Raw genomic sequence first — 24,610 nt, forward strand, 5'->3', positions numbered from 1 at the left:
AATCTGCTTTTTCCATCGTAGACTCTGAATTCATTGTGTTTTTTCCATTGATAGTTTTGCAGAAATAATCTGAGATAGCATTGAAAAAAGCAGTAATGGACTAAGTCTTACCTAGTACAGAACTACTTTATCAGGCAAATGCATTTCTTAGTGCTATGAGTTTGTTTTTTTTTTTTTTACTGATATTGTTTGTACATGGTTGGAGGATTGTTTGCAGGGTGATGCCATGGATTAACTTTGTCAGCCATTCATTAGTAGTACAAAGTAGTATAACTTCTAGGGAAACTTTAATCAACACCTGATTTGCCCTTTTGGAGAATGTCTTCACCCTGAATGCTGCTTCTTTTGGATTTAAATATTGTTGAGTAAAAAGCATTTTGCTTGTAGTATAGAATGTTTTTCATCTAGGCCTCATGTGAGAATTTTCATATAATTCAGAACTTTAGAATGGAGATGTACAAAGCTTTTTAGTCTCTATCAACCTAAAGATCTTTGTTGTTATTCAAAATGTGTGCCTTGGAAATTTAGGATAATCTTTTGAGCTTTGCATCCCGAGGAGCTGTAAGTAATCAAAAAGCAGCAGGAAGCTCCACTGCTTCAAAACTTTGTATGATGAACTTCTACAGATGGTAAACAGAGCTGCTCTCCAGAACAGAAAGACCTCAACCCTGCCCACATCTAGTGAATAGCAGTGGGCCTGAGATGTCAGCTTAGTTTCAGCCAATGACCCTTAGTTTCAGTGTTGTTCCTTAGCCTGCAGCTTTGTACCTAAGTTTAGTCTATTCAGAACAGCATATTGTCCATGGCTGCAAAAGTAGTGACAGTTAAAAATGCTAATAAGAGAGAAACGGAAGTGGAGATAATAAAATGGAAAGTGGTGGAAGAATGACAAACGCGTGCGCATGTGGAATGAATCATCCAATCATAGGAATGATTCTTTAGGACAGAGGGGAGACTCATGCAGCATTTCTTGTAAGTGGGCATGCACGTGTGCAGGGAGTTGGGGGAAGTGCCTGAGACATGGAAAAACTTCGGGTGTTAGCACCACTTCAGGTGCCTGACCCTAAGGGAGAAGGCAGGGAGTTTGAGAAAAAGGTTGTTGATGTGGTGGTGCTGCTGGTGGATGGCACATTGGAACACCAGCAAAGGAGGGTTTGGGCTTCTGGTGCACGTCGTTGTCTGCTAAAACCATGGTGCTCATCCCTTGCTGCACACTAGCATCACCTGGAGAGCTTTACAAACTACTGATGCCTGGGGCCCACCCTCAGAGAATCTGATGGTCTTGGGGTATGGATTGAGCTTCAGAATTTTCTAAAGGTCCCTGGGTGATTGTTATGAACAGTGGAAGGTGAGAACTACTGCACTGAAGATGTCTCCAGGATGCTTTTGGAGTTTATTAAGGTAGATTACTTGCCCCAGCACATATTATTAATAAGTTAGTTCAGTAGTTCTCAGGGAACACTTAAAAACACAAATTTTCAAGTTTTGTCCCCAGAGATTCTCATGCAATAGGGGCTCAGGCTCTGGTACTGTTTAAAAACTCTCCAGGTGATTTTAATTTGTAGCTAAGCCTGCAGATTGTGGGGTAGATAGCTTCCCTGTTGTGGAAAAGATGCCCTGTAGAGTGTATATTTAGCATAAAGGAGAAGCATCAGCTTTGTTTTAAAGCTTTAAAGGGCTGGTTCACATTCTGATTCCGCAAAAGTGCATCTAGGAGTGGCTTATAAACAAATGAACTTAAGAAAAGCTTTTCTGGCTGGGCGTGGTGGCTCACGCCTGTAATCCCAACACTTTGGGAGGCGGAGGTGGGTGGATCACTTGAGGTCAGGAGTTCGAGACCAGCCTGGCTAACATGGTGAAACCCCCGTCTCTACTAAAAATACAAAAAATTAGCCGGGCGTGGTGACATGCGCCTGTAATCCCAGCTACTCGGGAGGCTGAGGCAGGAGAATCACTTGAACGTGGGAGGCGGAGGTTGCAGTGAGCGGAGATCACGCCATTGCACTCCAGCTTGGGCGACAAAAGTGAAACTCTGTCTCAAAAAACAAACAAACAAAAAAAGCTTTTCTGACCTCATCCTGCTCGAGGAAGTTCTAAGGAGTGTCATTGTTAAGTTTTGGAGCCAGATAGACTTGATTCCACATTCTGGCATCGTGACTAGTCAGGGAACTTGTGCAAGTCATTTAACTTCCCTGAGCTGCATTCCTTAAAATAATTATTCCCTTTTCTCGTAAGGATCTTCTGTAAGGATTTCTTGTAAGGATCATCATACCGGGCACAAAGAACTCACAATGTGGAGCAGCTATTGTTATTTCTGATACTTCTAAAGACATTTTTGCTAGTTGGAGTTAATACATCATCATATATTTTACCTTCCTTTCATCTAGTGTGAGAGTTTTTCTTTTTTTCTCACTTTTGAATGATTGCATATTTAATTCACTGCTTTAAGTTTTTATAAAAGCAGTATATCAAAAGATCCCTGCAGCGCTTTTAAATTGGAGAATAACATCTCTAGTGTCCCAGCCACTTCATATTTAAGAACAAATGAATAATGGTGATTCTTTGGTTAAACCAATTATTAACAGCTATTTATTGATCACAGAATATTCCAACTACCTTTCTGTGCTATAGGCTCCTAGTGGTATTCTCTGGGAAAACCTTGTATTGTTTTCCTACTTTCTCCATTTATAAAAAGTTCTTTTTAGGATAGGCCAAAGAACCAATCCTGAATTTGTAAGTACGGCCATCCCTCAGTATCCGTGGGGGATTGGTTCCAGGACTCCACGATGATATGAAAATCTGTGAATGCTCAGGTCCCTGATATAAAATGGCCTAGTATTTGCATATAAACTATGCACATTCTCCTGTGTACTTTAAATCATCTCTGGACTACTTAAATACCTAATACAATGTAAATGCTATGTAAAGAGTTGTTGTATATTATTTGGGGAATAATGAACAAAAAAAAGTCTGTATACATTCAGTTTTTTTTTCCCTTTTGTTTTCTATTCACAGTTGGTTGAATCTGTGGATGCAGAACCCACAGATACTGAGGGCCGACTGTATCACAGTATACAGCTCTAGCTGGCGGTGGAATGGGGCCAGTTCCCACAGAGACCCATTCACTGTTCAGTGCTTTGCTCTAAGCAGAAGTAGAATTTTGACTCCTATCAGTGTTCGTTCAGGTTCAGATGAGGCCAGTTTTAATGAACATCATTTTAACCCAGAGGTTAGTTTTTTGGTTTTTGGTTTTTGAGACAGGGTTTTGTTCTGTCACCCTGGCTGGGGTGCAGTGGTGCGATCATAGCTCACTGCAACCTCGACCTTCCAGGCTTAATAGGTCCACCTGCCTCAGTCTCCTGAGTAGCTGGGACTAAAGGCACCACACCACCATGCCTGGCTAATTTTATTTTTTGTATTTTTTTCTAGAGACGGGGTTTTGCCATGTTGACCTGGGTGGTCTCAAACTCCTGGGCTTGAGTAATCTGCCTACCTCAGCCTACCAAAGTGCTGGGATTTCCGGCATGAGACCATACCCAGTCCAGAGTTTTGTTTTTGAAGCTGTTTTTGCAGTCAGGGTTTGCTTCTTCTGTGAGTCTGGGTCTAGAAAAGTTCTATGAAGCTGATCTTTCTGTGGCCTAGATAATTCTAAATGCCTGTGTGGGGAGGCAGGCAGTCTGTTTAATTGGAAATTTAGCTCAGAGTTTATGTGATTTGCTGTGAGCATGTTTGCATGCTGGGTCCTTGGTAGGGCCTGAAGAGAGGGCTGGCAGGGACAGTCAGGCAGAAGTGCCAGGCAGGAGCTGTAAGAGGTGGCAGTAGATGAGGGCTGGGTGAAGGCACAGAGGTGTGGAGTATGAGGCACAATTTCATCAGCTCCAATATTTACTTAGATTCATTTATTTAACGAATGGTTTTTGAAGGCCTGAATTTTACCAGGCACTGTACTGAGCCCTGGAGGTGCCATCACTTTCGGTAGTTTTCTTTTGAAGAAATGCCAGCACTCTCTTTCATCTTTCAAAGGGAATCTTTTTTTTTTTTTTTTTTTTTTTTTTTTTGAGATGGAGTTTCACTCTTGTCACCCAGGCTGGAGTGCAATGGCGCAATCTCGGCTTACTGCAACCTCCACCTCCCAAGTTCAAGCGATTCTCCTGCCTCAGCCTCCTGAGTAGCTGGGGTTACAGGCACCGGCCACCACGTCTGGCTAATTTTTTTGTGTATTTTTAGTAGAGATGGGATTTCACCATGTTGGCCAGCCTCGTCTTGAACTCCTGACCTCATGTGATCCACCCGCCCTGGCCTCCCACAATGCTGGAATTATTGGCGTGAGCCACTGTACCCAGCCAGGATTCTTTTTATTTGTGAACACAGTGTACAGTGGAGCAGTAGTTAAATCAGCTCATCCTGTATTGCTCCATGGAGATATTAATATATAAATACAGTTATGTTAGCAAGATTAAATATGAACAAATTATTAGCCTCAGTTTCCTTATCTTAAAAAAGGGTTACAATTAGTATGCAACCCCAAAGAGTCATTGCCAAGATTAAATGAAATAATGCATGTGAAATGCCTACCTCAGATTACGTTTAGCTAAGTGAGGATCAGCTGATGTTACTGGGCCTGCTTTCACAACCTTGGGTTGGTCCCTGCCCAGAAGGACAGATACTGATACAATCAAGAAAGCTGTGTGAAAGATAGGAAAGCAGCTGGGTGAGATATCCTGGCAGAGTGGACTCTAAGCATGCTTCCTTGTTGTCTAACATATTGGCTAACCAAGGTAGGAGCATTAAATAGGTGGGATTGTTCAAGTAGGAACATTGATGTGTATCCCTTGAGTGCTGATCGATGTGCGGCATATTTTACTTGTTCTGGTACTGAGCTACACAGCATTAGGGCCAGCTGTTATGAATCAGAAAGAAGCTAGGGTTATGTTTATTCTGCAACTTGACCTTTTTAGAAGGAGGTTCTTGAGCTTTTTGGGAGGAAGGAAGTAGCAGTGTAGTTGAAGAGTGAACTCTGGAGTTGAGGAAACCTGGACAGGCCCCTGGCCCTACCACGGGCTAACCATGTGTTGAATGGTAACCAGTTGCATAAATGCTCTGAGTCTTGGCTTCCTTCAATGGAGATAATGGTAACTGCTTCATAACCAATAGGAATTGTTTTAATCAAATGAAATAATAGGTGCCAAGCCCTTAACACATAATTGGTTCAGTAGTAGCTAGTGTTGATATTTGTTTCTAAAAATTAAAATGTTATTTTGAATTTCTATAAAGAGGTGCTTGAGTTAGGCTTATATGGGATATGATTTATGATCTGAATGCAGTTCATACCATAAGCCCCTCTCCTGTTCTTATACCACTAAAGCAAACAAAAACAAAACTAATGCTTTCAAGTAAACATTTGATAGAAATTTCAGTATGGCAAAGGGATTTTGGGTTTATAGAGGTGAATTAGAATTTGACCTAAGTTATTTTATCCATGAACTGTTTAGAATTATTTCTTATATGTGCCCATTAGAGACACTGTATTAAAACTGATTAATGATATAATTTCAACAAATGGAAAATATGATGCCATAAAAAAAGATTACCCAGAATTCCACAGAACTCAGATATTAAGATTTCATGTTTATGGGGAAAATGTGTGTGTCTATGGATAGCCCATACAAATATGCACTTTTAAAGAAATCTTCCTTTAATATTTTACCATAATTTGCTTGGGGCTTATGCAGTCTAGGAGTGCAGCAGAATAGAAGTAAGCCAGACTTGGGTTCTCACCTTGACTTGCCTCCACATGCTTCAGTGTACTCCTTTGTACGGGGGAGTGGTATCATCAGACATTTTCAGGAGAAACATGTAATGGAGATAATAAATGAAAAGTTCCTAGCACAGTGCAAGGCACGTATCAAGTTGGTGCAAAAGTAAAGCCATTACTTTCAGTGGCAGAAACCACAATTACTTTTGTACCAACCTAATACTAACAAATAGTTGTTACCATCCTAGGTCTGAAAAGCAGGAGGAGAATGGTAGTCCTCTTTATGGCAAGCAAAACATGAGGAACACTTATTTATTTATTTATTTTTTTGAGACAGAGTCTTGCTCTTAGCGCCCAGGCTGGAGTGCAATGGTGCAGTCTTGGCTCACTGCAACCTCTGCTCTCAGGTTCAAGCGATTCTCCTGCCTCAGCCGCCCAAGTGGCCTTATTAGCCCTGCATGGTGGCAGGCGCCTATAATTCCAGCAACTGTAGCTACAGCTGGGATTACAGGCGTCCGCCACCACGTCTGGCTAATTTTTGTATTTTTAGTAGAGACGGGGTTTTGCCATGTTGGCCAGGCTGGTCTCAAACTCCTGACCTCAAGTGATCCACCTGCCTTGGCCTCCCAAAGTGCTAGGATTACAGGCATGAGCCACAGCGCCTGGCCCCATTGCTTTTCTTCAAGTGATTTTCTTAGATGAATATGGGTAGGCAGTAGGTTTTTGAGCTGGCCACAGTACTGACATTTTGAAAGTGTATATATTTTACAATTTTTTAGATTTGGAAGGGTTTTTAAAAGCAGCCTTTGCCTAGAGATATATTCATTTTCATTGGCCATTAATGTCAGCGTCTAAAAATGAAAAATATTAGTTTTTGAAGGCATCATATTTTGAACTGATTAATTGCTTAATTAATATATTGGTAATGCTGTAAGATAGTTCATTTTAAGGAATAGTTTCATTAAAAATAGCTGGAGATATTAAAAAGTGCCATTTAACCTCTTGTGATCTTACTCTCAACAAAGTTTCAACATTGAAGCAAAGCGTTTATGTTTATGTTATAAAGTAGCATAATTAATATAACCCAGTAAGTGAAGTGTTTTGAGTGTCTGCTTTGTGCTTACTACAGGCCATTGACAACTATCAAGTATGATTCTATACCTCAAGGAGTTTTTAGTTTAGCTCTGCACAAAATCACACAATACTTGTCGATCAATAATGAATGCCCTATGGTAATAGCTTGTTTTGAATGGAGATTTTGAAAATGAGATCAATGAGGAGTGGAGTGCAGTACCCGGAAGACCTCCTGCAAGAGATGGTGCTTAAGCTGCATTTTGAAGACTAGGTAGGATTTAAATAAGTGTGTGGAAAGGACAGGGCTTTGTCAAGGAACGCACCCTCAGTAAAGTTAGAAAGATAAAATGAACATTATATCATGGACGATAGAAAGGGAGCAGTGTCCTGTGTGCAGGAGGTCAGTGGTGGTTAGAGAGTGGAAATATTTTGGATACATGGGGCAGAGCCACATTGAGGAGGTCCCTGAGGAAGACTACCTTTGTTCTTTGTCCTCCTGGAGGGTGGGCATCTGCCATTGTTGAAGCTGTCAAAGTTAACCCTTAGACTTTTGATGGGCACTGGGGAGAGGAGGGCGCATTCTGGTAGGGAGAATGTATGAGTTGCTTTCAGGGGAGGGGTGGAGATGAGAGAATGCCCTGTCACTGACATTACTCAAGCAGTGTCAGTGGGGCTGCCAAGGGTATTTCTCCGATCTGCATTAGGTGGGGATAGGGCCAGAAACTCTGAAACTTAATAACTGTGTGAAGAAAACAAGGCTGCAGAAGTTTCTGAACAGCAAAGTGATATGAAAATGAGGAAACCAGGCTGATTGAACTTACCTTGGTATGCAGAATGTTTCCAAAGAGGTTAATTGAAATCAGGTATGGGACTATGGCTGTGGTCCAGGATGAAGGTGTGGACTGGGACAGTGGCATGGGATGGACATGAGAGATTCTGAAAAGAATATCTGGGCTTTAGAAAACTGTAGTTGGTAGCTGAAATAAAAAGATAAATAAAAAATAAAATTTAGTATCCTCTATCTCATCTCTGCCTCACTCTCTACTCAGCACCTCTGAACCAACCCACCCACTCCCCAGCTTCAGGAGGACCGGGGTGCCCATGCTCTGTGTCTCATGATCTTCTGCCTACAGGAAGCCTATCCCATCCCCTACCCGAAGTTGGTTAACTTGTGTTTTTTCTTTCCAAGCTAGTTCTAGTTTCACTTCCTTCTGGTAGCCAATGGTGAGAGTTTTGATTCTGCCTGAGATTGCTCCTTTCTCCATTGGTGGAGTCTTCAAGCCAATAGGCCAATGAATGATGATTCCTCAGTGGACTCCTCTCTTGGTGGTCCTGCTCCTATGGACAGGAGCCCTCAGGCCATGCTTTGAAAGATGGCCACTACACATGCCGGATGTCCACTCTGTTCAGATGATGCTTGAGACTCAACCTGAATCTGGCTTTTCCTGGACAGGCAAGGTGTTGAGGGAGCAAGGAGTTGAGGAATCCACACAAGGGAATGATGGCTGACCTGGGAGGGTCCAGTACAGCTGCAGTGAGCCACATCTGCCTTGAGTGAAATTATTCCTAGATAATGAGAGAATCTCCTTTTTGGGACCCGGGGTGGGAAAATGGAGTGGGAAGGTTGGTGCCACTTCCTTGTTTTGTTCACAGAAGTGGTAAGATTCTTTCCTCCCTTCCAAGTGTCTGGTTGGTGCTCAGCTCAATGGAGGCCTGTTGTGTGGTTCTGGAGACCCAGTGGCGGTTCTAGAGAGGGCAGAGAGGTCAGGAGAATGAGGTGGAGAAGGGGCCAGTGGGAAATGGAAGTCAGATTACAGTGGATTAAGAAAGCTGGGAGAGAGTGAGGACCCTGCCAGATGCTTTGACTATGAAAAGAGGGAGAGAAGTCATAAGAGCAAGAAGGAAAAGCAGGGTCAGGTCAAGGCTTTTTGTAAATCAGACCAAAGACAGTGAGTACTTCAAGGTCAAGGAATGGAGTCAATAGCATAAAAATCTGAGAGTTTTGAAGGGAGAAGAGTGGAAGTGGAGGTGGGAATGAAGCTTCCCAGGAGGTGAACTGCTGTTCTTGGAGTTGTTTTCCCTGTCAGGAAAAACATCAAGGGATGAATTTAGAGCAGTCCCGTAGAAATATAATGCTCACCGTTTGTGGTGACTTACGCCTGTAATCCCAAATGCTTTGGAAACCAAGGTGGGAGGATTACTTGAGGCCAGCAGTTTGAGACCAGCCTGGGCAACATAAGCAAGACCCCATCTCTACAAAATAAGAATAAAAAATTAGCTGAGTGTGGTGGTACACAGCTGTAATCCCAACTACTGAAGAGGCTGAGGAAGGAAGATCTTTTGAGCCCAGGAGGTCAAGGCTGCAATGAACTGTGATCCAGACAGAGCAAGACTCTGTCTCCAAAAAAAAAAAAAAAAATTAAAAATTAAAAAAAAGAAATATAATGCAAGCCACAAATGTGAGCTACAAAGAGATTTAAAATTTTTTAGTGGCCCTATTAAAAAAGTGAAATGAATTGTAATAATATATTTGATTTAATGCAATAAATCCAAAGTATTATTCTAACATGTAATCTGTGTAAACATTATTAATGAGACCACTTGTTATTTTTGTAGTAATTTTTTGAAACTTGGTGTTTTTATACTTACAGGGTATCTCCATTTGGACCAGCCATGTTTCAAATGCTTGACAGCAGCATGTGGCGAGTGCTATGCTATGTTGGACAAGGCAGATTTAGAGAATAGGAAGGGGTCCAACTTTCAGCAAAACATGTAGTGAGGCAAGAATAAAGGTATCCTGTTTCAGGAGCTGAAATCGCAAACTTTAGCCCCTGTCGAGAATACAGTCTCACTATTTTTTGTCTACACTGTCAACATGAGTTCTCTCCAGGCTCTTGGTTTCAGCTCAGTTGAGGAATATTGTTCTTGTGGTTGCCCTGTCCTTAAGTAAATGGAACTGTGGAATTAAGAGGCAGTATTGAAGGGGCCTGAATCAAACTCTTCAGACTCAGTTTCCCTCTCTACCACTTACAAGCTGTGAGACATTGAGTGAGTTACTTAACCTCTCTGTGCCTCAGTTTCCTTATCTCTGAAATGAGGATGTAATAACAAATTTAATCAATTTTTGTATGTATGTATGTATGTATGTATGTATGCATGTATTTAATAGAGACAGGGTCTCACTATGTTGCCCAGGCTGGTCTTGAACTCCTGGGCTCAAGTGATCGTCCTGCCTTGGCCTCCCAAAGTGCTGAGATTACAGGCATGAGCCACCAAGCTCAGCCAGTAATAACAAATTTTAATTAAATGCCATTTTATAGCTATGTTATAGGGTTGTTGCAAAAACTGAATGTAGATGACTTAGAACAATACTTGACCCACAGTTAAGGCTTAACAAGTAAGTTAAATTTTAAAAGAAAATGTTTAGGGTACTTTGAGTCAGTGTTAATTACCATTGTAGATTTTTTCAAAAAAATGTTTAAGGACCAGGACTCGTTTATGGAATGTTGAAGTCTGAGTTTAAGCAGAAAACTGCTTCCTCCAACCTTCTGTTTACTTTGAAGAAATACCACACATAAAGTTTCGCATTTACCAAATTAAAATATGTGAAGCAGTGATCAATATATTATCCTTAGGAGTTGCCTTAGAATGGGAGATATACTCTTTAAAATATTTCATAAATGGAATAGCCAACTTGAATCTGAGATACTGGTGTTTCGGAGACGTGTGCCAGTGACATAAGGCAGCTTTGTTCTAATTGCATCCCACATTTGAAAAACTTTTTCATTAAGAATATCCGAATGAAGAGGTGGTTAGAATGGGGCTGAGGGTGGAGGAGAGGAGGCCAAGGAAGCAGAAACCTTGTAAAAGCTACTGCCCACATGCCCTTTATCTGTTAGTCAATGCCCCATTTTTCAAATGAGCTTTTACAATAACCAGATAGCTGGATCACATCACTAAGTGAGGATGCATGAACCTGCCTGCCTGCTTATGTCCAGCTCAACCCTTCTAACTGAGTGCAAAGTTGATTTTTGCCTATAAAAGTGGAAAATGGACCTGATAAAAATGTTTAGTCTGCAAGGCTTCATTTTATTTATCATATCAGAAAAGAACAATGTTTTGTGTTGTGGTCAAAATAGAAGCCGACCTTGCTTGTTCACAAAAGCTCAAATCCTAGAGATAAAGGGGGCAAAATAATAGAGTACAATAGAAGGAGTAGGGTGTAATTATTTGTAGCTTGTCAAGTGAAGCCCTTTCAAGCCCCAAGTGATTCAAATCTGGGAACTCTACACAGTTCTGTAAACTAACCACAACCAGCATCAGAGAAATCTCCCCTGGCCCACAGACAGCACCGAAATTGCATCCGTTTGTCATGCACTGAGCATGCCAGCCTCACACAATATCATTTGGTTGCAAATGGGCCTGCCCCCAAAGCCCTGAAACACATTCTGTGGTATCTGACTCTTGGCCTGCGATTTGTCATGTCCCTGCTGCTATCAGTGTGCAGTAATTTTAATAGATTCTGATGGTTTCCTTGTAGAAACTCAGGATGCAGCTGGTTTGGACATGGGACACAGGAGAGACTCTTCTGGCCAAAGACAGCAGGAGTGTGTGCAGAAAAATTGGAGAATCATTTAATTTCATTAAAAATTTGTTATAGGATATATGGAGTTATGTTTTATGATTTTTTTAAAAAAAGCATTTCACAGTTTAATATATGGAAATATGTTGTTCATTTTATCTTTAAAATAGTTGCCTTTTTAGAGATATATTACTGACAGCATACTTACTCAACTTTCAGAAGTGACAGCTGTTATGAATGAAGTTAGTCTAATATAATGGTTTATTTGGTCCCTTACTGCTCAAAATGTGGTATGGATCAGCAGCATTGGTGAGAGTGTGTTAGAAATGCAGATTGTCAGGCCCTATCCCAGACCTACAAAATCGGACCAGGGGATTCATACGCACATTTAAGTTTGAGAAGCTCAGGATCTCAGGCTTAGAGCACAGGCTTTAGAGTCAGAGAGATCTGTGTTGATATTCTGTCTTTCTGACTTAGCGTGCTTGACTCTGGGCAGTTTGATCAATTCTGCTAAGCTTCAGATTCCTCATCTACTGAGTAGGGATTATAATTACATCATATGGTTATTGTGAGGATTGAATAAAATTATATATACATAAAATTATATAATTAGGTATACATATATATTAAATAAATATGTATATATAAAATTATGATAAATATCTTTATCTATACTTCTATCTGTATACATAGAACCTGACATAGAAAAAACATAGTAAATTAAAGATGTCATATAGTGTTGGTTCCATGGACTTTGCCTTAAAAGCATTAACATTTGTCTAATTGTGAAACAATTCACCTGCAGATAATTTCTGTGGTACAAGGATTATGAATTTTGTTTGTTGGATTTTTTTTTTTTTTTTTTTGAGACAAGGTCCCACTCTGTCACTCAGGCTGGACTGCAGCGATGTGACAAACTCCTGGGCTCAAGTGATCCTCTCACCTTGGCCTCTGGAGTAGCTAGGAATATAGGTGCTTGCCACCATGCCCAACTAATTTTTAAGTTTTTTATAGAGACAGAGTCTGACTCTGTTGCCCAGGCTGGTCTCCGACTCCTTGCCTCAAGAGATTCTCCCACCCCAGCCTCCCAAAATGCTGGTATTATAGGCATGAGCCACCACACACACTGAATTTTGAATTTTATAGATGAACTTTAGCCAACTGTGGCTGAATTTAGCATTAGGATGCCTCTACTCCTTCCCACATACCTTGTTAGCCTTTTTTCCTACAGCGTCTTTCTGTTGTGATTTAGAGTATATGGTAGAGCCATAGACAGTGCTGGCTACTTGGAGAGTTGTGTAAAATGTACCACCCCCTAACTGTTGGAGATTGGACTTGGTCGCATCTCAGTGTCAGCCAGATTCTGGATAGAGAGCCCTCTAGGCCTTCCGGCCTTGGCATAGCACAGAGCTCCTGCCCTCATCTCTTTGTTCTGTGTTCTGGACCCACTGTGAATGCTTGGGGCTCTCTGTGTCTTGAAACATCCTGATTGTCACAGGTGGGGACACAGTCATTTTTTCCTAGTATGGACCTATGGGAAAAAATATAGAGATAAAAATTAAGGGCCAGATATAAAATAATTTTTTTCTCTTGAAAAACACTGTTTTTTCCTCCTTTCCTTTTTTTAATCTTACAATTAATCTCTCAATCTCTGTCTGTAAATGTCAATTTTTCAGCTCACTGGCTTTTAAATTATGAATAATAACATAAAAATTTAGTTAATTAGGTCACCCAAGTATATGATTTATTTTCATATCAGACCAGTTAAGGACATGGGGGTGGGAGCATATATAGGGAAAAATGGGAGTAGGAGAGGAATTGGAGAAAGCTGGGCAGGGAGACAGAATGGCTTGAGTGGAGGAATGGGTGGAGCAGATCAAGGGAAAGAGCCACAGAGAAAGCAAAAGTAGAAACAGAGCAAGGTACTGCAGTGAGCCAGTGGGTGAATCAGCGTGGCTAGGGAGATTTGTTCAGAATCATTTAACTAGCTATTGTCAGTGGTTTAGAAGGAGATAACTGTTCTTTAACAGGGGTTTCTAATCTTGAAATTACACGCAGAATCTTATAGTATGTGTGTGCATGTTTCCACAGAGGCCTTCAGATTTTCAGATCTGTGACTCCAAGAAAGGTTGAGAATCACTCCACATCACTGCTCCTAATGGCACTTCTACTAAAGCCAAAATTGTCCCCTATGAGTTATATTTCTGCATATTTAAGGGCTTTCTTCTTTGTTTATACAATTATTAATAGCATTTTCTGTATTTATTAATATATGATTATAGTTAAATTTATTGAACAGAAATGAACAAATGGCATATCTTCCTAGATACTATTACCATTACATTCTTTTCTTTTCAAATTTTAAACTTCTTTCGTTGGTTGCTTTAGTGATGGTTAGCTTTTGCCATAACTCTATGAACTTCTATTAATGTCTGCATTACCTTAAGGTGTTAATGTTACTATCTTGGAGCCAGTAAGCTTCTAAAACTGTCAGAAATGTATTACTCAGGGTTGCCACATTATTTATTCTTTTTTTTTGTTTTTCGAGACAGTATCTTGATCTGTCACCCAGGCTGGAGTGCAGTGCAACAAAATTATAGCTCACTGCAAGCTTGAACTCCTGGGCTCAAGAGATCCTCCCACCTTACCCTCCGGAATACCTGGGACTGCAGGCACGCATGCGCCACCACACCTGGCTAATTTTTTAAAATTTTTGGTGGATATGGGTTCTCAATCTGTTGCCCAGCTGGTATTGAACTCCTGGGCTCAAGCAATCCTCTCACCTTAGTCTCTCAAAGTGTTGGGATTACAGGCATGAGCCAGTACTCCTCGCCACATCATTGACTGTTACATTAGAACTTTGCTTGAGTGGATTGGTGACTATTTTCTGTGATAATTGCATTGGTTCTTCGGAAGAAACAGATTTAGCAAACACTATTTGATTTATTCAATTGAATATATAAATATCCAGTTTTACTCACAAAGTTAGAATTTGGAAGTCTCAGATATGAAACACATTTTCTAACTTTTCCTTTGGTTCCTGTAGGAATCAGTTAGTCTGATTTGAATTCTGGATTTTTTTCCTCTACTTATTGCTGCCTTGAATAATTACCCTCAATTGTTTCTTTTTTTTTTTTTTTTTCAGACGGAGTCTCGCTGTCGCCTAGGCTAGAGTGCAGTGGTGCAATCTTGGCTCACTGCAACATCCGCCTCCCTGGTTCAAGCGATTCTCTTGCCTCAGACTCCCGAATAGTTGGGTGGAATGCGCCACCACCTCTGGCTAATTTTTGTATTTTTAGTAATGATTGGGTTTCACCATGCTGGCCAGGCTGGAGGCTCTTGAACTCCTGGTCTCAAGTGATCCACCCACCTCGGCCTCACAAAGTGCTGGGATTACAGGTATGAGCCAGCACACCCAGCCTGTTTCTTTATCACATAAAAAAAATGTATTTCTCTCAATAAAATCTGTCCTCCATAATTACAGTTCCAACTGCAGTTGACTCACCTTAAACTTTAATAATAGAGAATAAGCAATAGAGACTGTAAGGTGTGTCAGGTAGGGATTAGGAGAAAGGTTCTGACAGACGAGCAGATGTGTGGGGTGAAATAATAGGTGTCGAGGAGTGGGGGTGCTCTGTGGTTGCCGAGAGTGGAGAGCGTCTCAGCTTCTCTCTGTTGAGAAGCCCCTGTTCTAGCAGAAGGTATGTAGTCTCTGAATGGAGAGCTCAAGATTTATGCACAGCTGGTCAGAAAAATGCCTCCATTGTGGAAAACAAAATGCATTTGTACGAACATTTCTGCTCAGGACCATTGTACCAAATTGGCACATGTATTCTTAGAGATCCGTTGGCCATTTCAGAAGCACGCTATTATGGAAAAGAACATGTTGAAATGAGAGTCGTATAAACAGTTTAGAAGTAAACAAGTCAAATCTTGTTATTTTAAAAGCAGAATCAGAGGGCTGGCCTTGAATGGGGTTAGGGAAGCTTCCTGCCTCTGTGAGAATGGAAGGAAGAAAGGAGGCTGGGTGTGTAGGTGGGGTGGGGGTGTGTCCAAAGCCAGTCCTCTGTGTTGGGGGCTTCCCATTTTTCTTGGATGTTGCTTCCTTCCTGCTTGCCTCCCTGCCTCTCCTCCCCAAGCTCATTCTCTGTGTTCCCTCTAGAGCGGAAACCTGTTGCCCACAGCCTAGCCAATGAGGTAGGGTGAGGTGGGGGTAGGGGAGCACACTGTTCAATGCCCCAGGCCCCTCCTGTGTTCCACGGTCTTCCATCTCTGGGTTTGGAATCCCCGGCAGCCCCTCCTCACTTTTGTATCATCTTCTTTTCTACATGCTTTGAGAATGGTGGCTTCCTCCTTTCCCCCCTTCTCATGCCTTACTATCTGTGACAGTTTTTGGTGTACTGAAAGCACCCATTCTTATATCTCTAAGGAATTTGGGGTGGAATTTGGGGTCATTTCTAAGGAATTTGGGGTGGAAAGGCCTACAGCCTATTCTCAGTCTGCCAGCTTAACTCTGGACCAAGCAGCTCCTCCTTTCCTTTGGGCCCTGACTTTCCCAGATGAGCAGCCAGTTAAGGTTAAAGAATCAGTGGATTTGGAATAAAGACGGAGGTTTGGAGGATTCTGGGCTTGGGAAAAATAAGAGCAAAGGTACTGAAATAAAACCAAATATAGTGTGTGCTAGTGCAGTGGTCCCCAACCATGGACATGTGGTCGGGGGAGGGGGGATGAGATGAAACTGTTCCACCTCAGATCCTCAGGCATTAGTTAGATTCTCATAAGGAGTGTGCACCCTAGATCCCTTGCATGCACAGTTCACAGTAGGGTTCATGCTCCTATGAGAATCTAATGCCCCCGCTGCTCCGACCTGCTGTGTGGCTGGGTTCCTAACAGGCCACAGACCGTTCCCCCGCGGCCCGGGGGTTGAGGACCCCTGTGCTAGAGGACAGGGACAGGGTTCAGAGCAAGTGGTTGTACTCCAAAGTGCCAGGAGTTTAGTGGTAGGTGAGGGGGAGTGCAAGGAGATGCTACAGCTTCGTGATGACACTTCAGACATGATTTAAGGTGGAAGACTAAAGACATACAATTGATTCTTGACAGTGGGAAAGCATTCATTTTTAGTAATTGCTTTGCAAATACCTATGGAATACTTTATAGAAGAGAATGTGAATTTTAATAAAGTTGTCTATTTGATTACTGGTACATTTCTGTCATCTTAATTTGTGTTTTCTGTTTATCAAACTTAATTCCTGCCTCTCTCTCCTCTCTTCTATTAGGTGGATAGTTCTTTATCTTTCTTTTCCATGTATCTTGCCAGCCACTCTGGAAGCGATACATTTTTGAATATTTAATACAAAAATTGTAACTTTTATTATTTGTTGTATATGTTTCTAATAACATTTAAAATTATTTGGGCCGGGCGCAGTGGCTCATGCCTGTAATCCCAGCACTTTGGGGGGCCTAGGTCAGGGAATCACGAGGTCAGGAGTTCAAGACCAGCCTGGCCAAGAGACCAGCCTGGCCAATATGGTGAAACCCCATCTCTACTAAAAATACAAAAATTAGCCAGGCGTGGTGGCAGGCGCCTGTAATCCCAGCTACTCAGGAGGCTGAGGCAGGAGAATTGCTTGAACCCGGGAGGCGGAGGTTGCAGTGAGCCAAGATCGCGCCATTGCACTCCAGCCTGGGCAACAGAGCGAGACTCTGACTCAAAAAAAAAAAAATTATTCATTATTTTTATATTTCTCCTGAGTAAGGTAAGAACCTTAGCACACCTTAGTTACTGTTCTCCCTCATCCCACTTTTGTTTTTATAGGGGATGTCTAGAATTTTTGTTCAGCTTTTTTAATTAAAAAAAAGTTATTTTAACAAATAATTTATTCATATCCGTACTTACTGTTTTTTCCTGCATCCCATTGTTTCCCTCTGGGCTTACATTTTATTTGCTGAAGTATAGTTTATTAATTGAAACAAGGATCTCTGGGTGATAATCATTAATAAAATAAATAAAAATAAGTAGATAAGTCAGTAAGTTAGACAGTTATCCTCACTGTACCTATACTCTGGGTGGAGAGTTTAGCTCCATTCACAAGTCTGAGTTGACAGTCATCTTTTATCAACACTTTGAATATATTACTTGATTATTTTTGGCATCTGTTGTTGCTGGTAAGAAGTCTGCTGTCAGCCTAATTGTCCTTTATCTGTGAGTAATCTGATTTTCTCTCTAACAGTTTAAAGACTTTTCTCTGTCTTTACTGTTCTGCATTTTCAGCAGCAGTATGTTCAGGAGAGAGTCTATTTTTATTTAGCCTTTTCACCATTCTCTGTGCTTTTTAAATCTGAGGACTCGGGTCTTTATTGAATTCTGGGAAATTGTCAGCTCTTAGAACTACTTTTAGATGTATGTAGAGTCTTATCAATCTAGCCTTCATGCCTTTTCATTACTCGATTTCATATTTTTTATGCCCTTATCTCTCTTGCTATGTTCTGGGTAATTTTATAAGATTCCTCTTCCACTTCACCAGTTTTCTCTTCAGCTTTGTCTAATTGGTTGTTTAACTGAACCAGAGTTCTTGATTTCAGTCACTGTATTTTTTCTTTGAGATGGAGTTTCGCTCTTGTTGCCCAGGCTGGAGTGCAATGGCGTGATCTTGGCTCACTGCAACCTCTGCCTCCCGGGTTCAAGTGATTCTCCTGCTTCAGCCTCTGGAGTATCTGGGATTACAAGCACCTGTTACCATGCCCAGTTAATTTTTATATTTTCAGTAAAGATGAGTTTTCACCATGTTGGTCAGGCTGGTCCGAATTCCTGACCTCAGGTGATCCACTGGCCTCAGCCTCCCAAAGTGCTGGGATTACAGGCGTGAGCCACCGCACTCGGCCTATATTTTATAAATATATAGAATTTTTATTTGGTTTCTTTTCATGTCTACCTATATATGTTTCATTTGACTTGCTTTTGATTTATCCTATTCTAATGGGTGTTTTTCCTTTCCTTATCCTTTTGAGCAGATTAAGTGTTCTTTACATTTTTCAGTTCTATTATTTGCATTTTTTTATTATTATTTGTTGACTGTTCTTCTATGGTTTATAATTTTAATCTGCAGGCTTACTTGGAATGTGAGTCTACCTTCCCTCCGCACTGTTTTGTTGCATCCTCCTGGTCCCTAGTTCAGGCCAGGTTCCTGTCCGTTAGGGAGGGAGAGAGTATAGCACAGTTATTAAGAGTGAAGGCTCTGAAACCTGACAGCCTGAGTTCAAGTCTTGGCGCTATTGGTTACTTGTGTGTTGTCTTGGGCATATTATTTAACATTTCTGTGCCTCAGTTCCTCACCTATCAAATGAGGATAATGATAGTATCTAAAACTGTTATTTTGATGATTTCAATAAGTTATTGCTCAGAAGAGTATCTGGGTCATAGTAAGCACTTCATAAATTCTGACAAATATATTCAGAATATTGCAGATCCAGAATGACCCAACAGGATTTTTGCTCAATATCTGGTTTCTTGGCTCCATCAGCTACTTACTTTCTGCTGCCTCCGATATGCAGCTTTATTTAAGCCACAACTCTAAGTGGCCATAAGAATCCCCATTTCAAGCAGTGGGTGATCCTGGCTCCCCTAACACTATTCCCTAGAAATGGACTTTTGATTCCCATTACACCACAGGAAATGAACTATCAGCCCCCTCTGCCTGCTTCTGGTCTTGGAATTCTGTAAGTTATAGATGTAATGGGATAACTTTGTGTTTTTTTGAGACAGAATCTCACTCTGTCGCCAAGAATGGAGTGCAGTGGCGTGATCTCAGCTCACTGCAGCCTCTGCCTCCCAGGTTCAAGCAATTCTCCTGCCTCAGCCTCATGAGTAGCTGGGATTTACAGGCGTGCATCACCATGCCTGGCTAATTTTTGTATTTTTAGTAGAGATGGGGTTTTGCCATGTTGGCCCAGCTAGTCTCGAACTCCTGATCTCAATTGATCTGCCCGCCTTGGCCTCCCAAAGTTCTGGGATAACACGCATTGAGCTACCGTGCCTGGCCAGGACAACTTTTTAAATAACTTTATTTTGAAATAATTTTAAGTGTACCAGAAAGTTGCAGAACTAATACAAAGAATTCTCAACATTCCTCGATTTTTAACATCTTTCCGCTTTTGCTTTATTATTTCCCCCTGCCCTTCTCTGTTTTTTATAGGTATCTATATACACTCATCTATCTATCTGTATAGATGTATACAGGCTGAGTACCCCTCATTCGAAAATCTGAAATCTGAAGTGCTCCAAAATTCAAAACTTTTTTGTGTACCAACATGAGGCTCAAAGGAAACGCTCATTGAAACATTTCAGATTTCAGATTTTCAGATTAGGGATACTCAACCAATACATATAATGCAGATATTCCAGAATGGAAAAAGACTAAAACCCTTTTTGTCTCAGGCATTTCGGATAAGGGATACTCAATCCGTGTATGTGTATATATATATATATATACACATATATATATACACATATATATGTGTATGTGTATATATATACACATATATATGTATGTGTATATATATACACATACATATATGTGTATATATATGTATATATATACACATACATATATGTGTATATATATGTATATATATACACATACATATATGTGTGTATATATATGTATATATATGTACATACATATATGTGTATATATATGTATATATATGTATGTGTGTATATATATGTGTGTATATATATACATTATACCTCTTCTCCCTTCATTTTTTCATTATTCCTAAGGACAAAAAATCTCTTAACATAATCACGGTAAAATTGTCAAATCAGGAAGTTTAATATTGAAACAGTATTTTGTACTCTGTATTACAAATTTGTCAGTTGTCCCAATAATATCCTTTTTAGTATTTTTTTGTTTTTTGCTGGTACAAGATCCAAATAGTACATTATATTTACTTGCCATGTCTTTTTAGTCTCCTTCAATCTGGAACTGCCTCTCAGCCCTTCTTTGTCCTCTATGGCATTGTCATTTTTGTAAAGAGACAGGCCAGTTGAGACAGGCCATAGACTGTCCTTCAATTTGGCTTCATCTGATGGTTCCTTATAGTAGGTAGATTTAGGTGACGCATTTGGGGCTGGAAAACCTTCTTGGGGTATCACATTCAGAGGCACATGGTATCTGTCTGCCCCCGACTAATAATGCTAATTTTGACCACTGGTTAGGTTTTGATGTTTTCTCTGTTGTCTATGATGTTTTTTTTTTCCTTTTATAATTATTAACTAACACTTGGGAAGACATTTTGAGATTATATAAGGATTCTGTTCCTCATCAAATGTTTCTGTCCTGGTTCAGCAGATATTAATTGTTTTTTGCCTAAGTTTTTACTCTATTGTTGGCAAAATGATGATTATCTACCTCCATCATTCCTTCTCTGTAAGGAAAAGATTTCCATTTAGAGGGTTTTTTTTTTTTTTTTTTTTTTTGGACACGGAATCTCACTCTGTGGCCCAGGCTGGAATGCAGTGGTGCTATCTCAGCTCACTACAACCTCCGCCTCCTAGGTTCAAGCGATTCTTCCACCTTTGACTCCCAAGTAGCTGGAATTACAGGCGCCCGCCACCACACCCGTCTAATTTTTTGTATTTTTAGTAGACACAGTGTTTCACCCTGTTGGCCAGGCTGGTCTCGAACTTCTGACCTCAAGTGATCTGCCCGTCTCAGCCTCGCAAAGGGCTGGAAGTACAAGTATGAGCCACCGCACCCGGCCTAGAGGGAACTTTTAAAGCATGAATTTATAGCCCTATCTTGACAATGAAGTACCCAATATATCTTTCAGGAAATGAGCTGTAGTTGAGCAATAACGTTAACTGTAATCCTTTTTTGTACCTTTTCAGAAACAGGAATTGTTAATTAAAATTTTTATCCCTTCAAGATTTTTCTGCAAGGATTTTAAAGTAAAATTTAAATAGTATATAAGAGTATGAAGTGAAAACCCAAAGCCTCTTTTCTGTCTTACCTCTCAGGTGGTAATAGTTTGGCATAGAGCCTTCCAGACAAAAATGGAATCATATGAGGTTATTGTTCTGGAAATTGCTTTTTCAAATGGAAGACTTACATATCAGATATTTTTGACTGTAGAAAACTTTACCTAGTGTTTTTTTGTTTTTTGTTTTTTTTCCTAAGTAGTTTATTTTTCTGGTTGAAATTGTTTAGGAATGTTGACTTTAAAGTGCCTATTTATTCTAACATCAATGTATTCTATTTTAAAAATACCGATTGGCAGGTAATTTTAAGAATTCTTTAAAGCTAAGTGTTAAATTAAAAAAGCAAGTTACCAAATGATATGTACAGTATGAGACTATTTGTGGGAAAAATGCCATATCAGTTTTATTTTTATTGGCACATACACTTGAAGTAATCATGGTTATCTAGGGAAAATGCTGTTTTATTGAGGTAAAATGGGGGAGTTTTATTTTCTTTTATTGAATTTTTTCAGTGATGATGTATTCATTTTTTAAAGTAAATTGCAATTTTTTATAAGTATTATAAGTCTTACATATTACCTCACATAGTTTTCAGTTGTTTCTTTCCACACTTCCTGCTCTTTAAGCAGTAATACATACTCCCAAAGAAGGCCTCTCATGATTCTGGAGAAGTATTACTGGATCTTCCAGATTTATTAAAAATTACATTGACTCTGGTCTGATTTACTTATGTAGAGACTTACCTTTTTCAAACCCTTGTTGTTATGTTCAGCTGTATTATTCTTTGAATAGACTTTTTGGGCTGGCCAGGAAAATTAATGTTTCTGTGAAGAAATGTGTTGTGAATGTTAGTTATTGACTTGTGAGCAAACATGTGAGAATAAAATGTGTGTAAGTTGGAGACTGTTGAGTGACCAAAAGTTTGCTTCTCTCATTGAAATAGGAATGGTAAGGGTAAGAATATGGGAGTGTAGGGTCAAAGGCATGAATTTATAACATCGTGAGGACCTTCACAAATGGGGAGTCCATGCAGCAGACTTATTTCTTTTGTTTTTTCCACCAATGATTAATTTTGAGAAATTAAAATTTAAACCTAAAGCAATATTGAAAGCACAGTATAAGGACATCTTATATTCATTCAGATTCACCAGTTAACCTTTTGCTGTTTGTTTTATATTCTTTTTCTCTCCCTTAGTCTCTCTCTTTCTCTACACACACCCACACCCACACACATAACACACACACATACACTGTGCACACATTTTATTTATATTTTTTAGTTGAAGCCTCAGAAAGTTAGTTGTTATCTTACTTTCACTCCCAAATTACATTTTACCCTTTTGACCCAGTGGTTAACTAGAGTAATGATCTTTGCCTGAATAAGGTATTACATTGATAGTTGCAAAATGCTGCATTTTCTACCTGTCATTTCCTTTAAATAAATTTATTTATTTTTTATTTTATTTATTTACTTTTTTTTATTGAGACAGAGTCTCGCTTTGGAGTGCAGTGGCGTGATCCTGGCTTACTGCAACTTCTGCCTCCCAAGTTCAAGCAATTCTTGTTCCTTAGCCTCCCGAGTAGCTGGGACTACAGGCGCCCACCACCATGCCCCGTTAATTTTTGTATTTTTAAGAGACTGGGTTTCACCGTGTTGGCCAGGCTGCTCTTGAACTCCTGGCCTCAAGTGATCTGTCTGCCTCGGCCTCCCAAAGTGCTGGGATTACAGGCGTGAGCCACTGTGCCCAGCCCATTTCCTTTATTATTAATTAATTAATTAATTAATTTTTATTTTTTTCTGAGATGGAGTCTCACTCTGTCACCCAGGCTGGAATGCAGTGGCTCGATCTCAGCTCACTGCAAGCTCTGCCTCCCAGGTTCAAGCTATTGTGCCTCAGTCTCCCTAGTAGCTGGGATTACAGGCACGTGCCACCATGCCAAGCTAATTTTTGTATTTTTAGTAGAGATGGGGTTTCACCATGTTTGCCAGGCTGGTTTTGAACTCCTCAAGTAATCCACCCACCTCGGCCTCCCAAAGTGCTGGGATTACAGGCATGAGCCGCTGCACTCGGCCCCATTTCCTCTAAATTTACTAGCTGGCATTCTTCTGCAAAGAGAAACTTCTCTCTTTCCTCCTTACTCTCTTGTATTTCTATAGACCCATGGCTTAAAAAAAAAAAAAATTCAAAGTGTTTTCTATTACTGTCATCATTCTTTTAATGCCCAATTGTTTCAAATTTGTCACAAGGGATCTCCTTCTAGTCGGCTCTTGTGTCCTTTTGACATGACCCCATTTTTTTTTTTGATGACCATTTCTTATGTTTTGTCCAATAAGATATGCAGGTTCACCTTGTACTTTCACAATTCTACATTTCTGCAAGGACTCCTGCCTCCTTTTATTGGATAATGGTATGTAGAAACCAAGATCTGCGTGGTAGGTGTGCTATGGTTAATCATTGCTTTTAGACTCTTTCAGTAAATACAACTAAGAAATATGCTTATTTTATATGTATATATATACATACACATATACATATATACACATAGTTATATATGTAAAGTGTGAGCATATACACATATTTTAAATTATGACATTTCATTTTGTATCTCTTTTTCCCTCATGCATAATAATTCTAGCATTTCAGCCCAAAACTGTTTTAACAATAAACTCACTAAATAGAATTTAAGATTTTTATGCAGCACATTTTGTCTTAGAATATATTTCATTAGGTTTGTACAGTCAGAGTTCTGCATTCAAAAGTTACTTGAAGCCAGGAGCAGTGGCTCACGCCTGTAATCCCAGCACTTTGCGAGGCCAAGGCGGGCGATCACTTGAGTTCAGGAGTTCGAGACCAGCCTGGCCAAAAATGTTGAAACCCTGTCTCTACTAAAAAATACAAAAAAGTTAGCTGGGCTTGGTGATGGGTGCTTTGTAATCCCAGCTACTTGGGAAGCTGAGGCAGGAGAATCGCTTGAACCTGGTTGCCGTGAGCCAAGATTATACCATTGCACTCCAGCCTGTGCAACAGAGCAAGACTCCAAATCGAAAAAAAAAAAAAAGTAACTTGAATTATTTGTTCTGTATTGTTATGTAATCAATTTAATATGCAGTTAGGCTCTTTTTATGAGGTTTTCCAAAACCTCTTGATTTAAATATAAATTTATAAATAAATAGAACATTTATTTGGTTTAAAACTATATAAAGATATTTTCGGAAAAG

General features: G+C 40.1%; 1 protein-coding gene across 8 annotated transcripts in view; it reads left to right on the forward strand.

Moving 5' to 3' along the window:
* The window catches only part of SNX24 (sorting nexin 24), a 184,027-nt gene that overhangs the window by 25,536 nt on the left and 133,881 nt on the right, over positions 1-24,610 (forward strand). The window contains exon 2 of one of the 8 annotated variants that reach the window (XM_063811478.1): positions 14,557-14,810. The exons of the other annotated variants lie outside the window; for them this stretch is intronic. The gene's annotated coding sequence lies outside the window, so the exon portion shown is untranslated. The remainder of the gene's footprint in view (positions 1-14,556; positions 14,811-24,610) is intronic. 8 annotated transcript variants of the gene reach the window in all.

This window comes from Pan troglodytes, chromosome 4 (assembly GCF_028858775.2).
Source record: "Pan troglodytes isolate AG18354 chromosome 4, NHGRI_mPanTro3-v2.0_pri, whole genome shotgun sequence".
NCBI lineage: Eukaryota > Metazoa > Chordata > Mammalia > Primates > Hominidae > Pan > Pan troglodytes.